We start from the raw sequence: 16,643 nt of genomic DNA on the forward strand, positions 1-16,643 counted from the left end.
TTCTTTCTTAAGGTGTTTTTCTTTATGTAACAAGGAAGTCCATTTTTAGGCTCAGAAAAATGGCACGCTTTAATCCTGTTTGAGCAGCATTTTGAGATAACAATTGGTAAATAGTCCACCCACAAATATTTTCTATTCATATCACAATTATCGTCTGTCTGACTTGTCAAAATAAAGAACTAAATAAATAAATAGTGGTGTACATTCTAAGTGATGTGTGCAAGGATCTTGAATTTCTAGTTAGCTGGATTTAAATAGTAGACTATTCAAGTTATTTTTAGGGTTTTAGTCACCTGTTTATAGAGAACTATGAAAAAACACTTTTGAAAAAGATTCACAACTCTATTTTTTGTGGACATTTGATTAAAACTTAACAGACACTTTCACGTGTGCCTCTAAGATATCCATATTACTAAACGAGAATGGTAAACCGGATGGACGCAGGGACATGGGCTGTGGACGCAAAAGACGTAGTGCGCAGGCGCCACACAAAGCCCCCCCCCATAGTGAAACGGGAGAGACTACGCACGTGCGCCACACAAAGCCACCCCCCCCCGCACCAGAGCAAAACAGGAGAAACTACGAACCGAGTAGTAAACAAAATAAAACGTCATAAAGAGGATAAAGAACAGGGACAAACACATGAAGAGCAGGTTACAGAACAAAGCCCCATAAAGGGATTAAAGAAACAAAGCACCCCCCCCCAGTGAAACGGGAGAGACTACGCGCGTGCGCAGACACCACACAAAGCCCCCACCCCCCCGCACCAGAGCAAAACGGGAGAGACTACGAACAGTCACAGTAGGAAACAAAGTAAAACGTCATAAAGAGGTTAAAGAACAGGGACAAACACATGGAGAGCAGGTTACAGAACAAGCCCTCAGAAATAAAACACAGAGTAGGAAACGAAGTAAAACTTCATAAAGGGATTAAACAACGGGGACGAACACATGAAGAGCGGGTTACAGATGATGAAAACCGGAATGCGACAGCTACAAACAAACCTGGGCACTAAACACATGCAGACCAAGATACAGAATATAAAGGCAGAAACAACGACAGTTAAACGTCCACAGCACACAGCGGAGGCGGACCCTGAAGGTTCAGGCGCCTACATCGGCCGTCAGAACGCCCAGTGAAGTACAAAACACAAAGGCGCCTGCACAGCATGGTAAGAACCGACATAATACGGAAGGCGCAGGCGTCGCCGCCATATTGTGAGTGGCACTAATGCGTAGATCTAATGAACGTGGACTCCTACAACGCGTGTCTCAAACTGCATAGGCAAAGCAGTCACGGGTTCAACACGACACAGCTCGAGTGACCGAGATACAAACACGCGACTGCCTGGATATAATTAATGAACGCAAGTGCCTACAACGTGCGTCTGAAATGACGCAAACCAGGCAGAGACTCCTCCAAAAAGAAAGAGCTCGACTACACGATATATGAAGTGAAAAAAACAAAATCGCCACGGACCAGGTGTCATTATAACAAAAACAGAATAAAGCGAGGTCTCAAATGAAAGACAGAGTGGAAAGCAAAGTAAAACGTCATAAATGGTACGGACGGGACTCCGTATTACCAGTGGAGAGCCCCAGAGTGACACGGGCGAGCGCTCCGTATTATACGTGTGTCATCCTCACACCTGGCTGCCCAGCGGACACGGGTTCAAAACGCCGGGGGTAGGCAAGCGAAGCGATCAGGGGGCGAAGCCCCCTTGTAGTGAAATATAATAAGGCAGTTATTTGGGATTTTCAATGTCCAGAACTACAGTATTTGAGAATAAAAACAGAAATAAAGTTACATGTGAATTTTAATGAAACTGTCAGGTCCATATTTTTAATGAAATTATGTAGTTGATGCTGTATTACGTGGATAACTAAATAAAATCTCTACAGATGGCCCAACCGTTATATTTCATATTTAAAATATTTAAGTAAGAAGAAAAAATGTATATAAGTTATACAAAACAGTGGTCTAGACCTAATAATAGATTACAATAAATGTTGGGTACTATTTCAACCATCATTGTCTACTACCAAGCAGTGTGCATAAACAATGAATAAACAGAATTATATGCCACATATGTATGGAACACAAGTATGCTGCATAAAACACTTGTACAGCCACATCTAAGAAAAGAATGTATGCCGTGTTGGCTTCCCTATCATAAGGAGGACAAAGCGGCTGTAGAAGAAGACTAGACAAGAGTGACTAAGGTTATTCAAAGAAGGTGTTTTGAAATGTGAGAAGGAATTTGGAAACACAAAAATGAGACATGAAAAAATCTTTCATGAAGAGAATCTCTGAATGAATATGGAACCTTGGCACTAGTTACATTGATATAGAAAGTAGAAAATCCTCTCTCAACATTCTGGCCCTGTGCAAAAGAAACACTCCACCCAACGATGTTGTTTTTATGTATTATTATCTCATGTGGTTTGTACTGACGACTGAGAAAAATTGTTAATCTTATGTTTTTTATGTAGAGTAGAGTAGAGAATCCTAATGGCCAAGAGTTCTGTCTTCAAATCAAAAATGTGTTCCCATGTGAATATGTTTACTTTGCATGCACCACTCTGATTTTCTGGAATTTTTACTTTAAAAATATTTCAGCAAAATGCCCTGTTGTGATTATATGACTCGATTACTTGATGTGCAGATTATGTGACATGAGTAACGTGAGATTTTGGCCAACACCTTAGCAAAGGCTTCCTTTGGTCTTCATAACATTTATGAAACATCAATAGTTTGGTTATACATCTCTGTGCAGTGTGGCAAATTGACACATTGGTAAAACTACTTGTTAATATAAAGGATTCTCAGGTCGCATACTAAATGTATAATATAAAGGATTAACGGGTCACATACTAAATATGTATCTACCTGTTAATGTAAAGGATTCACATGTAAACATCAAGAGAAATGTGTCTTGTTTAAGCCACAACAGAGCACTCAAAAGTGAGGTTTTGTTAAGTCGCGTTTCAGAGATAAATGAACACTTTACAGATGCTTTAAGTGCTATGGAGCACCAAAGAATCCTTGGTTAAGATCTTATTATGTAATAATAAATGAGTAATAATTGCAGTTTGCAGTACCTTAACTAAAGTGTTACCAAGATTTTTTTCATGGGCATTTAATAATTACGGCTGCAGTTCAGTGTTGTTTAAAGATACCTGTTTCATCAGAAAGTTTCTTACCTCTGTTTGTCCATTAGAATATTTTTTTCTGCAGTCACAACAAAACATATGGGGTGAGTAAAATGGGGTGGAGTGTTCCTTTAACTCTTGAAAGGCTTCAGCTGCAAACTACTGTATACTGGACACAGTGGATGAATAGCAATTGGCAGCTTACATCAAAGCCAGAAGGCATATTTTCATGAAAAGGTTTCTAGCGAATACAATAAATGACAACGTAAACTCAGACTAATTATAGTTACATTTTTAACATATATTGAATTGTTTTATTTTTGATGAACTAGTGTCCCCCTCCTGGGTTGGTTCCTACCTTGTACTTGATGTTAATGAGATTGTCTCTGGCCTCTATTACAATATTTTGGAGAATGTTTGTTCAGAAAATGAATGATGGTTTTGCCTTTGGGCAAAAAGGTAATGCGGTCCTTACCACTAAGGAAACACAGCCCAGATATGTGGATTCAGTGCTTGGCCTAATGACTGTCCATATGAAGTTTAGTACTTGGGTATCCTCCAAAATTTTAAGTTAACAGTTGCAGTTTGAGTAATAGTGGATGTGTTAATTAATGTGCCTTTCATTGAAGTTGCTGAGTTAGGTACAGTATTCCTTTGGCCCTGATGGAGGAAATGGCTGAAGTCTTTTTTCCACTACAGTACTATAATCCACCTTTGCCAACAAGTAGCAGCCCAATTTTTATAGCCTTTCCAGTGTGGTATGGCGTGGCTGGCTTTAGGGCGGAGATTTGTATTTCATAATTGCATGTGTTGAGTGGTAAGAGTTGTTCTTCCTAAGAATTGTTATTACTATTTCTTAATAAAAACTATTACTTTTTCTATTTAACTTCCTCGTGTCACAGCTGAGATGGTAAAAACAATAGATGAAAGACTGCTGGTTCAGTTCCTGCCTATGACTACTATGTAAGCCTAAAGAATGTACTGGGCAGACATCCTGTGCACTGTACCTGTAAAGTGCTAAAGTGCATTGGGAAGGTGTGTATGTACTTATATATTTGTGTATATATGTGCATATGCATATATATATTGTGATGGATAGCCAGGACTCTTACCCGGCCAAGAAGTTCTGAGGGAAGGAGCTTGCACGGGGCAATACCTTCCCTGGGAAGACAGAAGACAGCCCCATGGCTTACTGTGGTACCATGTGGTTGGAGCATGGAACCTCAACATTCTCAGAGCCTGTGGCCACCGACATGGGCTGCATGGAGTACAACTGAGTGGTGGGAAATGAGGGGAAAGCATTTCCCACTCTTAATAAATGTGTGTTGTGTGCTGGACTTGTGCTGTGTGTCTGTTGTGTCTGATGTTTGTGGAGCTGTACAACCCCTAGTGGTCACAGCAGATAGAAAGATAGATAGATAGATAGAAAGGCACTATATAAGATAGATAGATAGATAGATAGATAGATAGATAGATAGATAGATAGATAGATAGATAGATAGATAGATAGATAGATAGATAGATAGATAGATAGATAGATAGATAGATAGATAGATAGATAGATAGATAGATAGATAGATAGATAGATACTGTACAAATATATACTGGTGATCGGTGAACATACTGCAAGAGTGCCAGCAGAAATAACTGGGGCACCAACTGGGTTAACCCATTTAATCATCAGCATTTGCCAGAAAAGAAGAATAAACAAAAATGTCTCAGGTTTTTTTTTTTTTTGCTCACAAATGAATAAAGAAACAATGGCCAAATCTGCCCATCTAAACAAAGTGCACATAGAATATGCTGTAGGGAGTTCTGTCTTCTCTACCGTGTAGTCGTAGAATGAGTCGCCATCCTCCATTTTTATTACGGTTAGACTGGAAGGGGCGGAGCCGTCTTGAAGCTGATGGTGGGCACTAGGCGTCATCCTGGGGCTGCCTGTCTGAATTGTGGGAGGGATAGAAGATCTGTTATTGACCCTTTTTGTCATGGGGTGGTACTACCAGAAGGATGACCCCCAAGCACACAAACCAGACAACACTGCTATCAATAAAATATTTAAGTCAAAAAAAGTCTAAAAGTAAATAAAAAGTCTTTAATTAATAATGGATCTATTAACATAACTTGGTGTTAGCAGTCCAACTCGAAACAAGAAAAAATAATTAGACTTTTGGGTTATTTTAAGCCTTAGTGTTGCAATAAATCCACTCTGAAATTTCACGTGTATTTAAAACAAATTCATATTTTAACTTGAATATCAAATTAGGTGAGATGTATGTTATTCATAGATATTATGAATATAGCTGCTGACCACATATGGGATAAAGTGGCTTAATAATGTTTGTAAAGTATAAATAATACCAACTAAAATCATATTGCAGAAGATGTGACATCTCTTGAAGAGAAGTCTGAGGTAAAAAACAATATTCAATACTTTTGCAGCCATATATCATTAAATAATGATAAGTTAAACTGTTTAGTAAAGGTAAATTTTTGTACTCTCAACTCTGGTACAGCTTTGTTCTGAAGGGGCAAAAATTGCACAATGAGGATTTTTTATTTTAATTACCATGGCTTGTTATTGTCATCGTTTCATTTAAACATTTATTTATTATTTATAAATACATTGATCAGCACATCTTAAAATACATTGTAAAAAAGGTTCTGTGCAACACACAAATTAATTCAACAACAACTCCTCATTTTTTGTATAGCACTATTCATGGAGTGCAGGTGCAGAGTGCTGTGAACAATTCTCAGTTAAAATACAAGTGTAGATTATACTAATAATTACTAACTAGTACTCATAAAATACTGATTTCTTAAAACACACTGAGAACAATGTAGTATAAGGTAGAATAAGGTAGAAAGTGATCAAGCATAAATGGAAAACAACAATATCTGTTCATTAATTAATACAGTAGATGAACTATAACCAGTTGACAATGAAAGAGATTAAAATTGTAAAATAAAAGGTCAAAAACAAACCCACAGTCCCAGAGACTTTGGTCAACTAGCCACCTACACTCTCTTGGGTATATATACAGTATATATAGTGGACTCTGTTCTGGTTGCACAATCTGATGAGAAAATCTTTCCATCTGATGATAACAATGCTCATTTATCTGAGATGACTCTTTCATACATAGGACTGCAGCCTGGCAGTAGATCAGTGGGACCAAGTGCCATATCCAATTACTGAGAAGAGAACCTGAATAGAGAAGGTTTAGTGTTGCTTATATTTCCATTCAAATGACTAACAAAAAGAAATGCAGTATACGCAGCTAATCAGCAGGTCTAGTCAGGGTATATTAAACTGAAGTAGTGAGCCTTCAGCATGGAATTAAAAGCTGAGACTGAAAACACATCTCTTATTTTAGCAGGCAGATCATTCAACAGCGTTGAGGCCCTGTAACTAAAAGCTTGACCTGTTATTATATTAGTCCTTGGAATCTTAAGTAGGCCAGCATCTTGAAATCCAGTTTGCACTCTGTTTTGTAAGTAATTATAAGCTTAGATAAGTAAACAGGGCTTCAGGCATTTAAGACTTTATAATTTAAAATAAGGTTTTTGAAATCTACCCTAAGCTTAACTGGGATCCAGTTTAAACATTTGAGAACTGGAGAACTATGTTTGTACTTTCTGGTTCTTATAATAATGCATGAAACAGCATTTTGAATTAACTGAAAGTTGCATAGACAGCCATTTTAACTCCCAGTGAATAACAAATTGTAGTAGCCAAACCTACTATAAATAAATGCATAAATTAATCTCTCAGTATCCTACATATTTATAAAACTTATTATTCTTCCAACATTTTTAAGATGAAAAAACATGTTTTGGATAGTTTTGTAATGTGCTCTTTAAATGACATGTGCATGTCAAAGATGATGCCTAAATTGCAAGCTGATTCAGTAAAAATAATGGTGATTCCAACTGTGTTAAAGAGCAACAGAATTTTTGTTTTGTTCAGCATCTGTCCTTCCAATAACTTGCATTTGTGTTTTTTCTGTATTTAGAGACAAGTAGGTAGTTCTCATCTATCCATTCCTTTATCTCACTGACACAATTAACTAAAATTGACATCGTCACAACATCATTTGATCTAAAAGAAGGGTATAATTTGGTGTATAATTGGAACATCTGCTAAAAAAATGACTGTTTCAGAGACAGGAGGCAAAGCTAACATATGGGTTTACAGTTTACACCAAAGAATAGTTCATAAGTGGCATTCAGTATAAATTGTATCCTGATACAAGAGAGGTGAGACAGTCATCAGGTTGTCATTATCAACTTAAGAGAGAATGTAGATAGAGTCCAGAACCATTTTAGTTAAGGCATGCTTATTTTCATAACTTTTTAAACATTTAAACCAAGATTTTGCCGGTTGTACATTTGGCCATCTAAACTTTAGTAGAAGCTATATCTTTACAAAAGCAATTAAATCCTGCAGTACTTCTTTATATTCCTTGCTTTGTACACGAGTAAATACAAGGCGTTGTCAATACACAATTGTCCTCCATTCACTCAGAACATGGAACCAATGTAGGAAGCATTTTAAGTTAGAGAATATTTTATCTGTGGCACCTCTTCACGATGACCACCTTTTTCAACCCTCTCAAACTTTTTTTTTAATGTTTGGAAAACGAATGGGATTAAATCATTTAGAGATTTGTATATAAATAATGCCTTCACATCCTATGAACAATTACACTTCAAATTTAATCTCCCATCAACACCATTTTTTCACTATCTCCAAATTAGAAACTTTGCTAAATGAAATCTGCCCAATTTTCCTCACCTCACACCTATTTCTATTCTAGAAGAGATATTGATCAGTCTTGGGGACTCAGACAGCATTTGTATAATATATAAAAACATTTTAAAGTCCCTTCCTTTAAAGATTTCAGAATACAGTGGGTATATGATTTGTTACTCAACATTTCAGAAACAGAGTGGAAGGCAACCACACGCATTATTCACTTGAGCTCCATATGTGCAAAGCATTCAATTATTCAACTCAAAATCTTTTATCGAGCACATCTATCTCTCTTAAAATTGTCAAAAAATGTTTCCAGAGCAAGATCCTACCTGCGAACGTTGCAATCAAGCTCCAGCTTCACTAGGCCTCATGTTTTGGGCGTGTACCAATTAACATCTTTCTGGACAAAATTTTTTAAATGCCCATCAGACAGTCTTGGTGTCACAATCCCTCCTAATCAACTAACCGTGTTTGGTGTTCTTCCAGATGGACTTAAAGTGGAGAAGGACAAACAAACTGTAATTGCCTCTACTTCACTATTAGCACATAGACTTACCTTACTCAACTGGAAGAATCCTAACCTACCTCTTTTAAGTCAGTGGGTAACTGATGTTATATCAGTTGAAATTGGAAAAAATCAAAATCTCATTTAGAGGATCTGTTCAAAACTTTTTTAAAACCTGGCAGGACCTAATCAATAATATTTTAGAATAAGCATTTATATTGGGAGGAAAGAGTCCTTTCTCTCTTTACTACTCTGAATAGTTTTCCTCTGGCTGTTGGCCTTCCTCTCTTTCTCATTGGTGGCGGTTGATTTGAATTTAGTTTTGTTAAATTTTGACTTGATTGTATAGAATGTTGTATGTTTTTAATAAATTCAATAAAAGATAAAAAATTAATCTTCCAGGCAGTAGCTCCGCTACAGGCAGACAGCTAAATGTTGCTGTGCTGCAAAGTCTTCGTTTGGGTCAACTCTGTCAACTATATTGGATTAAAAAATACATCTTACTGAGTCAGCCTTATTGCTTATTGAATGTGATTTATCTACAATATGATGATTGAATAAAATATCTAAAAAAAACTTTATAAAGTTGACCTATGTTTGTAGTATGTTATTGCATTTCAGTTTTGAAAATCACTAAGTAACTTTCTTTTGAATGCACAAGGTGACAGTTAAAGAGTTACAAGTTACAAGCCTTGGAAATAATATATGGGTAAAAGTTGAAAATGCAGCCCTCCCAGACATAAAGCTAGCACATGCATTTAACAGACTAGTCTACTGGTATTAGCTAGCCAATGTACTGAAACATAATTTTACATCATGCACTTGTGAGTATGAAAGCAACTGACAAGTACATTTAGCAGACAATTTTTCAGTTCTGTCTAAAGAAATACCACAGCTCTAACTTCATCCCAGTGCTAGTCACAAGCATGAATTTCTCAAGTTACTGTGCTACATGACAATAAAAGAACTATTGTCGAACAGTTAAGTAAGTGTGACTGGGTTACTTATATTGTTGTCTTGTCTAGCGCTATACTTTCAGCATGCTTCCTCTTCAGGTGTTTTGCATCAAGCTAGCACTGTCGTGGATCTCCATCTGTTTTTACACAATGAAAATAAAATAGATAGATAAATCTTTTTTGTCATTGTAACTTTTACAAAAGAACAACGAAATTGAAGGTGCTGTCGACTCAGTGTAAGGCATAAGAGTTAAAAAACAAGAAAAGGAATAGCAATAAATGTACATTGTAAATATATACAAATTACACTTGTCATATATACAAATTGCACTGGTTAAATGTACAAATTGCACTGGCTGACTTAAGATCTATATTGCACATTGGGAGAATGATATGGAGCAGTTTTGTTTTGAGCTCAGGGCCATGATTGCTTTTGGATTAAAGCTGTTTTTAAGGTGGTTTCTCCTGGTTTTCATTGCCCGATGGCAAAAGCTGGAAGAGGCAATGACCGGGATGTGATGAATCCTGTGAAATGTCTGTTGCTTTTTTGCGGCATCAGGAGGTGTAGATTTGTTCCAGAGTGGGGAGGGTACAGCCAGTTGTTCTCTCCGCTGTCCTGACGACCCTGTGGAGCGCTTTCCTTTCTGAGGAAGTGCAGCTGCTGTACCACACACACAAGTCCGTACGTGAGCACACTCTCGATGGAACAGTGATAAAAGGCAAGGAGCAGATTTTTGGGGAGATTGTTCTTTCTGAGGATTCTCAGAAAATACAGTCTCTGTTGTGCCTTCTTCAGCGGTTCCTTGGTGTTGGTGCTCCAGGTCAAGTCATCCTCCAGCTCATTGCCCAGAAACCTGAAAACCAGTACCCTCTCAACACAGGCCCTGCCAATGATGAGTGGTTGGATGTCAGTTTTGTTTTTTCTAAAGTCAATAACAAGCTCCTTCATTTTTGTGGTGTTTAGAAGCAGGTTATTGACTCTGCACCACTCTGACAGCCGCTCCACCTTGTCCCTGTATGCCAGCACACCCTCCTTGCCTGAGATGAGTCTGACCACCGTCGTGTCATCCGCGAACTTTATGATCTTGTTGGATGGTAACACAGTCATATGTGTAGAGGGTGTAGAAGAGCAGGCCGAGCACACAATCCTGCGGCGTCCCGGTGTTGAGGCTGAGAGCAGTGGAGGTGTGGGGAACCACTCTGACCCTCTGGGAGCGACCAGACAGGAAGTCCAGTACCCAACTGCAGGTGAGTGATGGAAGTTCCAGATCTGCCAGTTTGGACAACAGTCGTTGTGGGAGGATGGTGTTAAATACTCCTGCACAGATAAGAAATTTGCCTGATATTTGAAGGAACCTTCTTCCGCTAAATATAGTGAAGCTGCTGCCATATTTAGCCAACTCAAAAGCAGTGCAGAGAGTCGGTATGCAATGTGGGGAAGGGGCAGGAACAATTATTTGATTAAGAAAATACAGTTTAAATTAATTTTGTTAAACATGAGAGCAGGTGTGAAAAAAACTGCCATTACATATGACTAAAGGAGATAGTAAAAAAGTCATTTACATCTGGAGAAATGTTGTGATCCCAGGCTGAGCTTAACTTCTTCTGTTTACTTTGAAAAGAGTCTTTAAAGCCCTTTGAAAGAACACAAACAGAAGATCAGTGTGTCTATGATCGAGGAATGATTGGTTGATGTGAAGTGATCTACAATAGGCTTTGTAAGGTTCTTAATTTTAAAGCCTCAAATCTGCTCTCTAAAATGATTGTCAAGTCATTTTGCCTACCTAGATGGCTGGACACTTACTACAAGAAGTGCAGTTATTAAGATTTTTAGGCTGGCAAGAGGCTTGTTATTTAAAATTGAATTTACCAGATAAATATTTACAAATCGTATTGTGGGTGACATATTTGCAAGTGACACAGCAGCTCCTGTTACTGCTGCACAGTTACAGGCCTTTTACACACTGACACAGCCTTACACCGACTCTCTCTCTCTCCATATATATATATATATATATATATATATATATATATATATATATATATATATATATATATATATATATATATATATATATATATATATATATATATATATATATATATATATATACAGTAATCCCTCGCTATATCGCGCTTCGCCTTTCGCGGCTTCACTCCATCGCGGATTTTATATGTAAGCATATTTAAATATATATCGCGGATTTTTCGCTGCTTCGCAGGTTTCTGTGGACAATGGGTCTTTTAATTTCTGGTACATGCTTCCTCAGTTGGTTTGCCCAGTTGATTTCATACAAGGGACGCTATTGGCAGATGGCTGAGAAGCTACCCAGCTTACTTTTCTCTTTCTCTTGCGCTGACTTTCTCTGCTCCTGACGTAGGGGGATTGAGCAGGGGGGCTGTTTGCACACCTAGACGATACGGACGCTCGTCTAAAAATGCAGAAAGATTATCTTCACGTTGCTATCTTTTGTGCAGCTGCTTCCTGAAACGACATGCTGCACGGTGCTTCGCATACTTAAAAGCTCGAAGGGCACGTATTGATTTTTGTTTGTCTCTCTCTCTCTCTCTCTCTCCCTGCTCCTGACGGAGGGGGTGTGAGCTGCCGCCTTCAACAGCTTTGTGCCGCTGTGCTTCGCATACTTAAGCCAAACAGCCCTATTGATTTGTTTGCTTTCCTCTATCTCTGTGACAGTCACTGCTCCTGACACGCACTTCTTTGAAGAGGAAGATATGTTTGCATTCTTTTAATTGTGAGACGGAACTGTCATCTCTGTCTTGTCATGGAGCACAGTTTAAACTTTTGAAAAAGAGACAAATGTTTGTTTGCAGTGTTTGAATAACGTTCCTGTCTCTCTACAACCTCCTGTGTTTCTGCGCAAATCTGTGACCCAAGCATGACAATATAAAAATAACCATATAAACATATGGTTTCTACTTCGCGGATTTTCTTATTTCGCGGGTGGCTCTGGAACGCAACCCCCGTGATGGAGGAGGGATTACTGTATATATATATATATATATAAATAATAATATATTTATTTCCTGAAGTATAAAAGCACATGTCACAGATTACCCTATTTAAAGGCAGAAAAAAAAGTTAGAAATGAAAACAAAGCAGCTCAACAGCATCAACAAGAACAATATTTACCTGTATATCTATAGTGCATTTCCATACAAAGGATATAGCTCAAAGTGCTTTACAAGATGTAAAGAAGTAGTTATATGTAAAGAAAAATAAATTAAAATTAGATTTGAATAATAATACATAAATAGTAAACAAAATAATGCACACAACTTAAGATATATAGTGCATGTAATTAAGAGAAATAGTGTCCTTTAAAATATAGTTTTTTAAGTCTCAAAATGATGGTCCAATGATAAGTCAGTTGGTCAGGGTGGGCAGAAAAAAAAAACTCAAGTTGCTGGAGAGAAAAATAAAATCTGCAGGGGTTCAGGCCAAAAGACCACCCAGCCCCTACTGTTCTTAAGTAGCTAATTATTGGAATGTTGCTCAAGCTGTTTGTTCTTCATTTACAGTGCCTACTAAAAGTCTTCACCCCTTGGAAGTTTTCACATTTAATTATTTGAATCACAGTGACTTTAATATGTCTTTTTTGACACTGATCAACAGAAAAGACCCATCAATGTCAAAGTGACAACAGATTTCTGAAAAGTGAATTAAATTAATTACAAATATAAAAGATAAAAAATTGATAGCATAAGTTTTGATCCTCTTTAAATTAGTATTTAGTAGCCATGACACTGCAATTTTCCCCATTATTCTTGAAAAACTGCTTAAGTTCTCTCAGGTGTCTTGGGGATCACAAGTGAACAGACTTTATCAAGCGCATCCCCAAATTCTTAGTAGGACTGAGATCTGCACTGTGACTCTTCAGGTCCAAGTCATTTACATTAGGTATTTTTTCCACTACTGGAAGTTTGTTTCAGGAACCAATGAGTTACTGTACGGTGTATATTCTGGGCAATTTGTGGTCCCTGGCCACTTTAATGTATTGCATTCCCACCACAATAGGACTGTAACCTTTATGCAAAATATGTAACATATAAATAAGAGTGATGCAGTGCAAAGTGAGGCACACTCAGGAGTTCATAGAAACCCCTCCTCCCCTGCCCAGCTTATCGCTTCTAAACAACTGTGACTTAAATAAGGGAAATTATTACTTCGATGTGGTGCGAGGAAAGGAAGCTGCTATGAAGAGTGATGCGGTGTTAAGTGTGGTGCTCCAGCTTCACCGATAACGCCCCAAAGTCCGGACTACTAACAGATCTGTAAGATTGTGCCAGTACCTATGATCAGCCAATCAGCATATTGTTCCTGGTTGAAAGAAAAGAACATACCCTAGAGTAGGAGCTTTAAAAACTAACTGGAACTACAAATGGCCCAAGTTCCTGCAGTGGCAACTCTACAAAATTCCCTGGTATGTAGCTTTGGCTTTATGCTTTGGTGTTGTCTTTCTGGAAAACAAGTTTTCTCTCATGGTTCAGGTTTCTTGCAAACTGCATCAGATTTTCTTCTAGGATTTCCCTGTATTTTTATGTATCCATTTTTCCTCTCTACCCTCACTTGCCTTCTAGGGCCTGCTACATAGAAGCATCCCCACGGCCCGATATTGCCACCATCTTGCTTCACGGTGAGGATGATGTGCTTTTGATAATGTGTAGTGTTTACACATGGTATTAAGTCTGATGAACAAAAAGCTCAATTTTGGTCTTTATCAGACCGTAGAACCTTCTTCCCATATAACTTCAGATTCCCCCATGATTAATATAACATGACTCCAAGTGATATTCAGCATCTTGGACTTTTTCTTGTCTCAATCTCTGGGCTGAAAAAATCACAGAGTTGCTTGGCATGTTCTTTGGCCTTCATTTTGTAGGTTAGGCCATAATACTGACTCACCATGAGTTGGGCCAGCCAGGCAATCAGCTGAATTCCCAGGTTGGTGACCTACACTGAACTAATTATGTGGTTCTAAAACCAACTGGTAGCACTAGTGATTATTTAAGTGTGTCTTAATAAAAGGGTGATTATCATGCAATCAAATATATTTAGTATTTTATATTTGTAACTAATTTAAACCACTTTACAGGGATCTGTTTTCACTTTGACATTAAAGAGCTTGTCTCTGTTGATAACTCTCAAAGATGACAAGTTAAATTCACGGTTACGAGGCGAAAGGTAAAAGGTGTACACTGTCAATTCCAGAATTAGAAATGTCAAACCATTTTCAGGTCCTTGTGGAGCTGGACGGTGTCTCTGATGATTCTGTGGTGGTAGGCAGGGATGAAACGGGCCACCTCAAAACCAGTTCCCAGAAAGAGAGAGGTAGGATAGTTGGGGATTCAGTCATTAGGGGGATTGAAGCACAGGTTTGCTCCAAAGACAGAGAGTCTTGCATGGTTTGTGCACAGGTGGGGGACCTCCCTGGAAAGGGACAGAGCGGGGGTGGATACAGTTGTCATTGACCATTTTGGAACAAATGACTTACATAAGGGTAGTCTTTCAGTTATGCAATCCAAATTGAAAGAGTTAGGTGCCAGGCTGAGAAACAGAACTGACAAGGTTGTCTTCTCTGAAGTTCTGCCTGTGCCATGTGCCAGTCCAAGTATGAATGAGGCCCAGATAATATTTACCCTCGAGTTCATAAGGAGGCTGGCGAGTACAGATAACCCTTGATACATATTCTTAGGAAGTCACAGCATATTGGGGAGATTCCTAAGTACTGGAAAATGGCAAATATTACCCTGTTATATAAAAAGTGTGACCAGGTAGATCCAAGCAACTATTTGCCAGTAAGCTTAATGTGCATCACAGGAAAATTAACGGCAAGTACAGGAGTTTTTCCAAACAGTCAGCATGGGTTCAGAAGAGGGAGGTCGTGTTTTACTAGCATGCTGGAATTCTTTGAGGAAGCAACAAAACTTTAAGAAAGCATTTGATAAGGTGCCACATGAGAGGTTGGGCATCAAACTAAAAGAAGTGGGAGTTCAGGGTGATGTTTTTAGGTGGGTTTAGACACAGGAAACAGAGGGTGATGGTGTGAGGAACCTCATTAGAATGGGCTGATGTTAAGAGTGGTGTCCAGCAGGGGTCAGTGCTAGGGCCGCTACTATTTTTAATATAAAGAAATGATTTAGAGAGCAATATAAGTAACAAGCTGGTTACGTTTGCAGATGACACCAAGATAGGTGGATTGGCAGATAATTTGGAATCTGTTGAATCATCACAGAAGGACAAGGATGGCATATAGGCTTGTGCAAATTTGTGGCAGATGAGATTTATTGTTAGTAAATGTAAAGAATTACACATATGAAGTAAAAATGTGAGGTTTGAATGCACAGTAGGAGGTCTGAAAATCGAGAGTCCGCCTTATGAGAAGGATTTAGAAGTCATAGCGGGCTCTACGCTATCAACTTCCTGACAGTGTTCAGAAGCCATTAAGAAGGCTAACAGAATGTTAGATTATATAGCACCTTGATGTGTGGAGTACTAGTCACAGGAGGTTCTGCTCAAGCTTTATAACACACTGGTGAGGCCTCATCTGGAGTATGGTGTGCTGTTTTGGTCTCGAGACTACAAAAAGGACATAGCAGCACCAGAGAATGTCCAGAGAAGAGCAACTAGGCTGATTCAGGGATACAGGGGATGAGTTATGAAGAGAGATTTAAAGAGCTGAGCCTTTACAGTTTAAGCAAAAGAAGATTAAGAGGAGACCTGACTGAAGTGTTTAAAATTATGAAGGGATTTAGTACAGTGGATTGAGACTGTGACTTTAAAATGAGTTAATAACACAGGGGCACAGTTGGAAATTTGTTAAGGATAAATTTCGCAAACATTATGAAATTTTTCATTACACAGTGTAATAGATGGCCAGGAGCCCTGCCCCGCCAGGATGCCTGGAGGAAGGAGGAACCGGGAGAGCGGTGCTTCTTTTCCCTGGGTACCCGGCCAGTCCTTAATCCCTAGGGGACAGCACTTCCAGGACACTAGGAAGTGCTGACAAACCAGGGATTGTTTATGCCTGGAGTGCTTCAGGGCAGCACTTCCACCACACTGGGGAGTGCTGCCGGAAGTCTGTCATCAGGCACCTGGAGCATATCTGGGGCTGAATAAAAGGGGCCATCTCACTCCATTCGGAGGCTGCAGTTGGGAGGAAGAGGACAGAGCTCGGTGGAGAGGAGTGGAGGTGGCGAAGGACCTTTTGAAGGACAGAGGAAAATGGGTGATTGCTGCAGGGGCACCA

Source organism: Erpetoichthys calabaricus, chromosome 3 (genome assembly GCF_900747795.2).
Source record: "Erpetoichthys calabaricus chromosome 3, fErpCal1.3, whole genome shotgun sequence".
Taxonomy (NCBI): Eukaryota; Metazoa; Chordata; class Cladistia; order Polypteriformes; family Polypteridae; genus Erpetoichthys; species Erpetoichthys calabaricus.